Below are 12,260 nucleotides of genomic sequence, written 5' to 3'. Positions count from 1 at the left end.
CAGTTAGAGCAGTCAGACTGTGGAATGCCAACCACAAGATATAGTAATGGCAGATAGTATAACAGCATTTGTAGAAGGGCTGGATACTTTTTTAACAAAACATGACATTGTGGGTTATAAATAATCTAGTAATAGAAAATGTATAACTTTGGAGATAGACCAAGGACATTAAAGTTAAAACTTTTTCAACCTATGTAACTATGCAAGTATGCAGAATGCACATTAGGAAAATGCTTGAAATGCAATTCCCTATAATATTATTTTACAAGTAATTTCCTCTTAATTTTCCGCTTTGTAAAGTGCTAGTTATAAGCCCAATCTATGGATCTAAAAAGTGCAAAACACTCCTGAAACACTTGTACGTATGTTCTATAATCTTTATTTCTTATGGTGCCTAAGGGAAGCCGTAATGATAAGACTCCTGCTTGGTAACAAGTGCAGTTATTTGCCTCCATAATGAAAGTGAATTACCAATGATGAAAGGGTTAATACTTGGACCCTGCATCAGTAATAGCCCTTGTAGTAACCATGACAACTATTGTGAGGGCATAAACAAGTGTCATAAAGAAGATTCCATAAAAGAATGCCGCGCTGCCATGATCAGCGCCATTACTGATGATGCGCCTGAGGACCTTGAGCTTGACCACCCCACGTAATGTGCCAATGTTGGTGTAATTTGGAGGTTCTAGCAGGGAAAGGGGTTGTCTTCTTAGACACCCCGGGGGGAAGGGAAGGTAACAGAGGGGGGGTCCCCAAAACAGGATCCCCTTCTGTTACTATGTACAAAGAGCTGCTCTTCTTTGGGAGTTCATAGATGGATCCTTGACTTTAATGGGTGATAAATTGGGAGGGGGAGGGGATACTCATCCTATTAGGGGTTATCCATAATGAGCAACCCCTGTAACCAAGTACCCAACATCTTGAGAGACGGAGCTGGATCTGTAAGGGAGAAGTGGTAGATCCACCTGGGAAATCAGATCAACTAAATTCGTTCCAGCAATAAATGTGGTGACAGATATCGCAGCCAGATCTCTCCCACATCCAGTTTATCACATTAATAGTCTATATTTGTTATGTCGTTCTCTGTAAATATGTAGAAATTCTAAAACTCCGTCATATATCGGCACTAACTCTCTAAGCCCAAGGGAAGGGCAGCCCTCCAGCCATGGTTCCCTAGAGGTTTCCTCCACAGGGGGTTTTCCTCTCTTGAGAGCTGGAGGGTGACTCTTCGTGAGTCGAGGGTTGTGCCATTTTCGGTGTCATGTAAATTTAAATAAAGTTGAGAACGTTTGACACCTAATTGCAATGATTTGTGTATTTATTTTGTATGTGTCTGATTCATTTTGTTTGGGAGTCGGGGTCCATCACACATCACTGAGTCATACGTCTGGACATCTGCCGCCAGAAGTTTTGCTCCAGGGGTTGCCCCTGCTCTGGGGAGTTTGATGGAGCAGAGAAGACAAGAATTACAGAACTCATCCTCAGAATAAGGACTTCTATTACAGTACTACAAGCAGCTTCCTCGTCTCATTCACACAGTGAGTATTTTGGGCACTAATTTACATCAGTATTTGTAAGCTGAAAACCAGAGGGGAACAAACACAGTGAAAAATAGTAACTGAAACACTTTCACCTCTTCTGTTTTGGATCCACTCCTGGCGTCTGCTAACAAATACTGATGCAAAATATCGCCATGGAAGTTCCCTAAATTCTTACTGACTGATTTGACTGTTTGAGTAGCAGTCAAGCAACAGAGGTTGCAAGCGTTAAAGGAGTTTTCTGGTATCAAAAACCCCTGTCCCCCTTGCCATTTTTCTCTATCCTGAACCTGTGCTTCCTGCCCTGATCTCGGACTGTCTGACCTAGTCCTTGTCTTCGCTCTCCTGAGTCTGGTACCCTGGTACCTCCGGAATGCTGCTGCAGTCCCGGGAACTGCACTGAAGTGGTACCTGGTGTCTACCGGAGGCCCAGTCTATCCTCACCACCAGAGGTTCTAGTGGAGACCCAGTAGACACCTAGTCACAACCCTCCCGTGGGGCAGTGGGTCCATATCCACCAGGGTTACACCCACATAGCAAATGTGGTACCAATATTCAAGAAGGGGATAACATCTGAGCCTGGAATTTATAGGTCGGTAAGTTTAACTTGTACTGTGGGCAACAACTTTGAGGGTTTTCTAAGAGATACTAACCTGGAGCACCTCAATAAGAATAACCTAAACATATGATTATGAGGGATCTGTCCTGCAAACTAATCTGAAAAGATTCTATGGGGAGGTAAGTTCAGGTTGGACCAGGGAAACTTAGTGGATGTTGTCTATCTGGACTTTTCAAAGGCATTTGATACGGTGCCATACAACAGGTTGGTACATAAAAATGTTCAATATATTATATGGTAAACTTGCTCCACGAAAGAACAAGTCCTTGTGTGGTCGATGGAAAAATCAAGGAAAAGATCAGTGATGCGGTCGTTACCTCTTGACAGCTCCATTTCGTACTTGTTCTCTAGTCCCTCCATGGCCACGGTGATAAAAAATTCCCTGAAAAGCTCATTATTCTAATAAAAAAAATACAAAGTAAGGAGCTGACACAAAGGAGAGCAGACAGCTCGTATGTCGGAATAAGCAATTGCAGTTACCGTAATTTTCTCAAAGAAGGTGCCATTAATCACTATGTCGTACGCCGAGCAGCCGCCTCTACCTGTAGGACAAAGTGCACCAGGACTTAGATACTTTGCGGTGCCGACTCAATCCATTGACCTTAGTAGGGCTGCTATGAATAAGTGGTATAAGTTCTTAAAGGGGAATCCAAGTAGTGGACAATCCCTCTAAGTCCCAAATCTAAACCAAAAAAGTTCAAAAGTCAACAACAAGATGTCAAACTTTATTCCGCAGACTGGAAGTGGACCTACCAGAACCTGTGGAGATGGTATCTTTGACCATTGAGGATTAGTAAGTTGTAATACTTGCTATTTTAACCCCTTTAAGGATATCTCTGGACTATCCCTTTAAAAAGAGAAGCGCTGTATTAAAAAAAAACGTACTATTATCAACTTCAACGTGGGGCTCTCCAAGGCTCATGGGGACTCGATAGCCGGAGGGATCATCAGATTCCAGGATGCTGACTAACTCCTGCTCCGTCAGGTCCGGGGCCGCTGGGATCTGGTTCGACTTGCAGATGTTAATAAAGATTTTGGTATTTTTGGATGTGCGAGTTTTAATGCAGAAACCTAACACAGAAATAAAAACAAAAAGTGAACAAAAACACAATAAAATCGGCAAAAGCCAAGCAGCATTTACATGTAATCAACTGCATAAGAAATTATGTGACCCCCCACGTTGGTTGCATCATGTGACCGTTGCAGTCAATAAGACCCCACTGCCCCACTGTGGTATCTGTCACATAATATGCACAAAGTAATCTGGATAATAATCAGAGGATGCCCATCTCACCCGGCTGGGGTCTGATCTGTCTGCTTTCTGGTAAGTTCAGTATTCTGCTCTCCATCTCCTGTTTGGCCTGAAATGAGGCAACAAGTGAGAATCAGTGAGTAACATGAACAGGATGGTTCTGCAAACTGATTTTTCCTGCACCAAAATAGTACAACTGTGAGGGGTCTAAAGCCAACAATACACATTAGGTAAATGTTGGAGACTGCCGCGCCCCCGGCGGCTGACGGAGGAGACATTCACCCGGTGATTGCTGGCCTCTCCAATTCATCTTCGTACCTTCATCAGCATCTGTTCATACAGCGCTTCCTCCATGTTTGTGTTAATTTCTGCAGACAGCAGCGACTTGTCAGACGCAATTTTTTCGGTCAAAGACAGAAGCTCAGAGATCTTGTTTTATAAGAGAAAACCTGAAAAATGAAAATATGTATTAATCTTCTCCACAGACAACGACAAGGGGAGAGTGCGGGAGCCTGACAGCCGACGACATGAGGGGGTGCGGGAGCCTGACAGCCCTCGACACGAGGGGGTGCGGGAGCCTGGCAGCCCACGACAAGAGGGGGTGCGGGAGCCTGGCAGCCCACGACAAGATGGGGTGCGGGAGCCTGACAGCCCACGACACGAGGGGGTGCGGGAGCCTGACAGCCCACGACACGAGGGGGTGCGGGAGCCTGACAGCCCATGACACGACGGGGGGCGGGAGCCTGACAGCCCTCGACGCGAGGGGGTGAGGGAGCCTGGCAGCCCACGACACGAGGGGGTGCGGGAGCCTGGCAGCCCACGACACGAGGGGGTGCGGGAGCCTGGCAGCCCATGACACGAGGGGGTGCGGGAGCCTGACAGCCCACGACACGAGGGGGTGCGGGAGCCTGACAGCCCACGACACGAGGGGGTGCGGGAGCCTGGCAGCCCATGACACGAGGGGGTGCGGGAGCCCCGACAGCCCACGACACGAGGGGGTGCGGGAGCCTGACAGCCCACGACACGAGGGGGTGCGGGAGCCTGACAGCCCACGACACGAGGGGGTGCGGGAGCCTGACAGCCCACGACACGAGGGGGTGCGGGAGCCTGACAGCCCACGACACGAGGGGGTGCGGGAGCCTGACAGCCCACGACACGAGGGGGTGCGAGACCCTGACAATATTGGGAGTGGGATTCTGCACACCTACAGCTAGCTACTTATTGTCCTGAATGTAGTAATCACCTTGGCACATTCCCATCTTCTTACCTGTAGTGCAGACACCAAACACCACTACTCTGACTGCAATCACCCAGCTACAGCGTCACCAGCCTCAGCAACAGCGGAGCGTCTAGATTGGAGTTGATTTCTTGAGGGGGAGGAGTGATTTCATGGAATCGTGATGTCACCGGAAGGGGCGGGGCCTTCTCAGTCCAGTGGACACTATTCCACCTGCAGCTGCAGCAGTGCGCACATTGTGCCGGGACAGGAGGACTGGTGATGAGGAGCTCGTGTTCTGCGTTGTGCTGTGAGGACTGAGGCGGGGAGAACACAATATTAATTATAATAATTTTTTTTAGGCTGTGTGACCACTATGCGTTTTTTAAGCGTTTCCACAGTGGCAATTCCGCTGCAGAAACGCTTAAAAACGCTTGATAGAAGGTCGGCCATGTTCCCCAATGATAATCCGCATGTGCAGTGCACATGCTGTGTAAATTTCCGCTGCGAATTATCATTGCGGAAAAATCCGCTGCACTACCAATTATTTTGTGGAAGCACGGCGCTTTCGCCGCCATTGACTTGCATTAGAACACATGGAATCCGCATCACTGCATCTGTACATGCAGAATCCATGCGCTTCAATGTGCGGATGGTACCCGGGTGTGGAGAAGAGGAGACTGTCCTCCGGACCCGGGTACCATAGAACCTGTAAAAAAAGAATAAAATAAAAAATAAATATTATACTTACCTTCTGATGGCCCCCGGTGTCTTTATCCGATGCGTCCTGGCTTGCCAGCAGCTCGCGATGGTCTGAAAAGGACCTGCCGTGACGTCATTTAGTCATGTGACGGGTCACGTGACCGCTGACGTCAGCAGGCCATCAGAAGGTAATTATATATTTATTTTTTTACCATTCTTTTATGGTCACACTATATAAATCCATGCCGGTTGCATGTATTTATATAGTGTGACCAAGTTGTCAAGCACTTTTCAAGTGATGCTAAAATCGCTTGGAAAGCGCTTGTCAACCCGCATGCGGAAATGCAAGTGAAGAACGCTTCACATCAGCAAGTCCCAGGCAGGAAAAAAGCATGTACAATCCGCATGTACAATCCACATGCGTTTTTTCTGCCAGGGAGATGCGGAAACGCTCAAAAAAAATCCGGAGCATTTCTGCATCGTGGGCACATAGCCTTACATTAATTGTATGACTCAATATTGAGCACACGTAACCATCTATACACAGCTGGAGGCCGCACCTAGCCATCTATACACAGCAGGAGGCCGCACGTAGCCATCTATACACAGCGGGAGGCCGCACGTAGCCATCTATACACAGCGGGAGGCCGCACGTAGCCATCTATACACAGCGGGAGGCCGCACTAAGCCATCTATACACAGCGAGAGGCCGCACGTAGCCATCTATACACAGCGGGAGGCCGCACGTAGCCATCTATACACAGCGGGAGACCGCACGTAGCCATCTATACACAGCGGGAAGCCGCACGGCGCCATCTATACACAGCGGGAGGCCACACGGCGCCACCTATACACAGCGGGAGGCCCACAGCGCCCCCCCCAGAGAGAGCAGGAGGCCACACGGCGCAATCTATACACAGCGGGAGGCCGCACAGCGCCCCCCTCACAGAGACAGCAGGAGGCCGCACGGCGCCATCTATACTCAGCAGGAGGCCGCACGGCGCACCCGACCCCAAAGACAGCAGGAGGCCGCACGGCGCCATCTATACTCAGCAGGAGGCCGCACGGCGTCACCTATACACAGCGGGAGGCCGCACGGCGCCACCTATACACAGCGGGAGGCCGCACGGCGCCACCTATGCACAGCGGGAGACCGCACGGCGCCACCTATACACAGCGGGAGGCAGCACGGCGCCACCTATACACAGCGGGAGGCGCCACCTATACACAGCGGGAGGCCGCACGGCGCCACCTATGCACAGCGGGCGGCGCCACCTATACACAGCGGGAGGCCGCACGGCACCACCTATACACAGCGGGAGGCCCCACGGCGCCACCTATAAACAGCGGAAGGCCGCACGATGCCATCTATACACAGGGGGCCGCACAATGCCATCTATACACAGCGGGAGGCCGCACGGCGCAATCTATACACAGCGGGAGGCTGCACGGCGCCATATATACACAGCGGGAGGCTACACGGCGCCCCCCCCAAGAGACAGCAGTAGGCCGCACGGCGCCATCTATACACAGCGGGAGGCCGCACGGCGCCCCCCCCCCCATAGACAGCAGGAGGCCGCACAGCGCCATCTATACACAGCGGGAGGCCGCACGGCGCCCCCCCAGAGACAGCAGGAGGCCGCACGGCGCCATATATACTCAGCAGGAGGCCGCACGCAGTCACGCACACACAAACATATAGACATATACAGTACAGACCAAAAGTTTGGACACACCTTCTCATTTTAAGATTTTTCTGTATTTTCATGACTATGAAAATTGTACATTCACACTGAAGGCATCAAAACTATGAATTAACTCATGTGGAATTATATACTTAACAAAAAAGTGTGAAACAACTGAAAATATGTCTTATATTCTGGGTTCTTCAAAGTAGCCACCTTTTGCTTTGATGACTGCTTTGCACACTCTTGGCATTCTCTTGATGAGCTTCAAGAGGTAGTCACCAGAAATGGTCTTCCAACAATCTTGAAGGAGTTCCCAGAGATGCTTAGCACTTGTTGGCCCTTTTGCCTTCACTCTGCAGTCCAGCTCAACACAAACCATCTCGATTGGGTTCAGGTCTGGTGACTGTGGAGGCCAGATCATCTGGCGTAGCACCCCATCACTCTCCTTCTTGGTCAAATAGCCCTTACTCAGCCTGGAGGTGTGTTTGGGGTCATTGTACTGTTGAAAAATAAATGATGGTCGAACTAAACTCAAACCGGATGGAATAGCATGATGCAGCAAGATGCTGTGGTAGCCATGCTGGTTCAGTATGCCTTCAATTTTCAATAAATCCCCAGCAGTGTCACCAGCAAAGCACCCCCACACCATCACACCTCCTCCTCCATGCTTCACGGTGGGAACCAGGCATGTAGAGTCCATCCGTTCACCTTTTCTGCGTCGCACAAAGACACGGTGGTTGGAACCAAAGATCTCAAATTTGGACTCATCAGACGAAAGCACAGATTTCCACTGGTCTAATGTTCATTCCTTGTGTTCTTTAGCCCAAACTTGTCTCTTCTGCTTGTTGCTTGTCCTTAGCAGTGGTTTCCTAGCAGCTATTTTACCATGAAGGCCTGCTGCACAAAGTCTCCTCTTAGCAGTTGTTGAAGAGATGTGTCTGTTGCTAGAACTCTGTGTGGCATTGACCTGGTCTCTAATCTGAGCTGCTGTTAACCTGCGATTTCTGAGGCTAGTGACTCGGATAAATTAATCCTCTGAAGCAGAGGTGACTCCTGGTCTTCCTTTCCTGGGGCGGTCCTCATGTGAGCCAGTTTCTTTGTAGCTCTTGATAATTTTTGCAACTGCACTTATGGACACTTTCAAAATTTGCCAATTTTTCGGACTGACCGACCTTCATTTCTAATAGTAAAGATGGCCACTCGTTTTTCTTTACTTAGCTGCTTTTTTCTTGCCATAATACAAATTCTAACAGTCTATTCAGTAGGACTATAAGCTGTGTATCCAGCAGACAACTGCACAACACAACAGATGGTTCCAACCTCATTTATAAGGCAGGAAATCCCACTTATTGTACCTGAAAGGGCACACCTGTGAAGTGAAAACCATTTCCGATGACTACCTCTTGAAGCTCATCAAGAGAATGCCAAGAGTGTGCAAAGCAGTCATCAAAGCAAAAGGTGGCTACTTTGAAGAACCTAGAATATAAGACATATTTTCAGTTGTTTCACACTTTTTTGTTAAGTATATAATTCCACATGTGTTAATTCATAGTTTTGATGCCTTCAGTGTGAATGTACAATTTTCAAAGTCATGAAAATGCAGAAAAATCTTTAAATGAGAAGGTGTGTCCAAACTTTTGGTCTGTACTGTACATACACGCATAAACACATTTGAAACATAAAAATACATATAAACAGACATCACACAATGACATCTGCCTGCACACACACACACATACATACATATACATACACACACACACACACTCACCATCCTCCGACTCGGCTCCAGCTCTTTTCCGGTGCAGCACTGCAGGCCGGGTGCGCACTGCGTGACGTCACAGCTAGGAGACACGGCCGCGCACAGGGCCGTGTCTCCTAGCAGTGACGCGGCCGGGCCAGCACAGGGAAGTTAACTGCTGCAGTGCTGGCCCGGCCGAAGAAGAAGCAGCGGCTGTGTGCCGCTGCTGGGGGAGCGATCCTGGGCCCCCCCCCCCCCACTGTCTGCCGGTATGTGCCGTGGCGCCGCACATATAATGAGGACAATCTGGCCATAGACACCCCGGAGCCCCCTGGAGGTTCGGGGCCCCGGGCGGTAGCCCAGATCGTCCTCATTATAATCCGCCTATGCTTATATACATGTAACACTCACTACCCCCTATTCCTGTGTATTGCTGTAATATGTAACCTATACTCGTTATCTATCATTATAAATTAAGAAGATTTTCCACTTTATCCGATATATCCACACTCAATCAGTAGATTAGATGTCTGCTGAAGAGGCAATACACATGAACGTCTCCACATCATCCTCCCCGACTGTGTCTATATGTGCCCCGTGACCCCCGATCAAGTGTCTCCATCACGTGCTCGCAGCATCACAGGTCACATAGTTTCCTCGTAGCGTTGGTGCGCGTTGTGTATCGCGCCGCGCCTCCTCAGCACCCATTGGTTGGTGGAGACATACCTCCATCCTGATTGGCTATAGTTGGCCGTTTAACTCTTAGCTCTTTCCGAATGATGCCACCCCCTGACGAAGACAAGAAGCCGAAACATACGTCGGGTGGACGCCATTCAGGAGTGGGATCTGCATCTGCTATAGCGTGAGTACAATGCACATGTGGTCACCTTTTTTAAAAATGCTTAAAGTGGATACAAATACATATCTGTCAACAGCACATATGCCCAAGTCAGTGCACTACTCTCTACAGGATTCACACCGACATCCAAATAATAAGGGACCAGCCCTTGTATATATACATATACAGGTGCATCTCACTAAATTAGAATATCATCAAAAAGTTAATTTATTTCAGTTCTTCAATACAAAAAAGTGAAACTCGTATAGCCATAATCATCAGCATTAACAGAAATAAACAATAACTGTTTGATTATATTCTAATTTAGTGAGAAACACCTGTATTTGTTCACATATGAGATATATAATTTATGTAGATTTATTCTTTGGAGGCACTTGCACTTTATGGAAAGTTTATGATAATTAAACAATCATATGTACAGATATATCTAACTAATGATATGTATATATATTTTTATATACTGGATTAATTTGTGGCTTGATTCTCTGTATTATCCCTTTGCTGTTCTAATCATGATCCATTCCCACTGGTGTTAATTGTAATTCCTGTCTCGACGTCCCCTTTGCGTATAGTTTTTAATTCCCCCCCTTTTTCTGCATTTCCTCCTCTTCCACCTGGTTATCAATATAATAATTATGTGCATCACCCACATGCCTGGACTCTTCTGGTCGATGTCTCCTTTCTGCTATACACTAGAGTGGTATACTATGTGCACAGATACATGGAGTGCCATATACTTCTCAGGAGGTGCGCAGCGTCCACCTCCTCACCGCACAGGCCCACAAGCTCCTCTCCGGCAGGAAGAAGATGCATTCAGGCGGCTCCTACCACTGCAGCAGACGGCAGTGCACAAGTATACAGGGTGCAGTGTGGATGTGTCTGCACCACTGGGATGTGCCCGACCTGCATATATACATATGCCCCTCTGCAGGGGGGACTGGCCCACCGGAGGATCGGGAAAACCCCCGGGTCCCGATGGCCCCGCCCCCTACACCCCTGGGCCCTGTACAGAGAACAGAGGGCCCCCCCCCGGTTCGCAGCACTGCCGATATGATTAGTGATGGGCCCTCTGCCTCCTCTGCGCAGCGACACCCTCTGCCTCCTCTGCGCAGCGACACAGCCGGCGCGTGCGCAGGAGGTCAGTCTCAGGGTGATGACGTCATTGCCCTGGGACTGCTTCCTGTGCGCGCTGTGGAGTACGGACCCTGCGTCGCTCCAGGCAGCGGCTGCAGCTCATCTCGACGCGTCAGTATGAAACGGGGAGGGGGAGGAAGGGATAGGGGGGAGGGGTGACTGGGAGGACCCCTGGCCGGGGCTGGCAGTAAATACTACTGGACAATGGGCATGGTTCTCATCATGCCCATTGCCCAGCATGTCCTGCTGCCAGCCTCTGGTTACTGGTACTATGCCCAGCAGCATGTACTATCACCAGGGGCTGGCAGGACATAGTGGGTGGGCATGATAGTACCAAGGAGGCTGGCAGGACATACTAGGCATGAATCATGCCCAGCATGTCCTGCCAGCCACTGGTGGTACCATCATGCATGCCCATTGCCCAGCCACTGGTGGTGTGGTACTATCATGCTAGTACTAACACCAGTGGCTGGCTGGCAGGACATGCCATGTGAGCTTGAATGCTAATACCACAGAGGCTGGCAGTGCATACTGGGCAATGGGCATGATAGTACCACCAGTAGACTGACTAGGCGGTCTCCAGGGCTCCATCTCCCCTTCTCGCTGCTGTTAGGCTGGGTTAACATTGCGTTTATGCTGTGCGTTACAACGCATCCGTTGTAAATCAGCGCAGACGCAATGTACTGTAGACTTGCATAGCAAAAATAGGCATGCGTTTGAAAGTATGCATTATTTGCAACGCACAGGAAAACATGGTCGGCGGCTGGAGGCCAGCTGAGCACTTCTCTGACAACTGGGTTCTAGTGTCATTCTGTGCCTGCTCATCTCTGTCAGCAGGCATATTTGTCTGATGGCAAAGATGTAGCAGAGCTGGAGACAGAAGATCCGTGGATTACGTCAGAGCGAGGATTTTGTTTTTAATTAAAGATGGAGTCCCTACATGTGTTTTGTGTTTTATTTTTATTAAAAAATTGTGTTTTTTTCTGTTTACTGGAAATTCATGGTGGCCATGTGTAGTTTGGCGTGATGCCATGAATTTCAGGCTTAGTGCCAGCTGATAATACAAAGCTGGTATTAACTCCATTATTACCCAGCGTGCCACCCCCCACCAGGGCCGTTGGAAGAGCCGGATAAAGTGCCTGGAAATGGCGCTACGATGAATGCGCCAATTCCAGGGGTGGCTGCAGGCTGCCATTTTCAGCGTGGGGGGCCCAGAATGCTTGGGCCTTACCATGCTGAGAATCCCAGCCACCAGCCCCCCGATCAAAATATGGCGGGAGCCCATGCATTTTTTTTTTTTTATTTTTTTAAATAATTTAAAAAAAACATTGGGCTTTCCTGACTTTTGATCGCCAGTCAAGGTAAAACCAGGCAGATAAAGCAGACAGCTACGGGCTGCCACCTCTATCTGCGCTGAGAATCAAAAATTCTGCAGAGCGCTATGTCATTTTTGTTTTATTATTTATTTATTTTCACACTTCTATATGTGACAGTCCCAACAGCTAATCACA

This window comes from Phyllobates terribilis, unplaced genomic scaffold (assembly GCF_046119375.1).
Source record: "Phyllobates terribilis strain yellow unplaced genomic scaffold, ASM4611937v1 Scaffold_152__1_contigs__length_4461920, whole genome shotgun sequence".
NCBI classification, from domain to species: Eukaryota; Metazoa; Chordata; class Amphibia; order Anura; family Dendrobatidae; genus Phyllobates; species Phyllobates terribilis.
Note: the sequence above shows the minus strand (reverse complement) of the source record.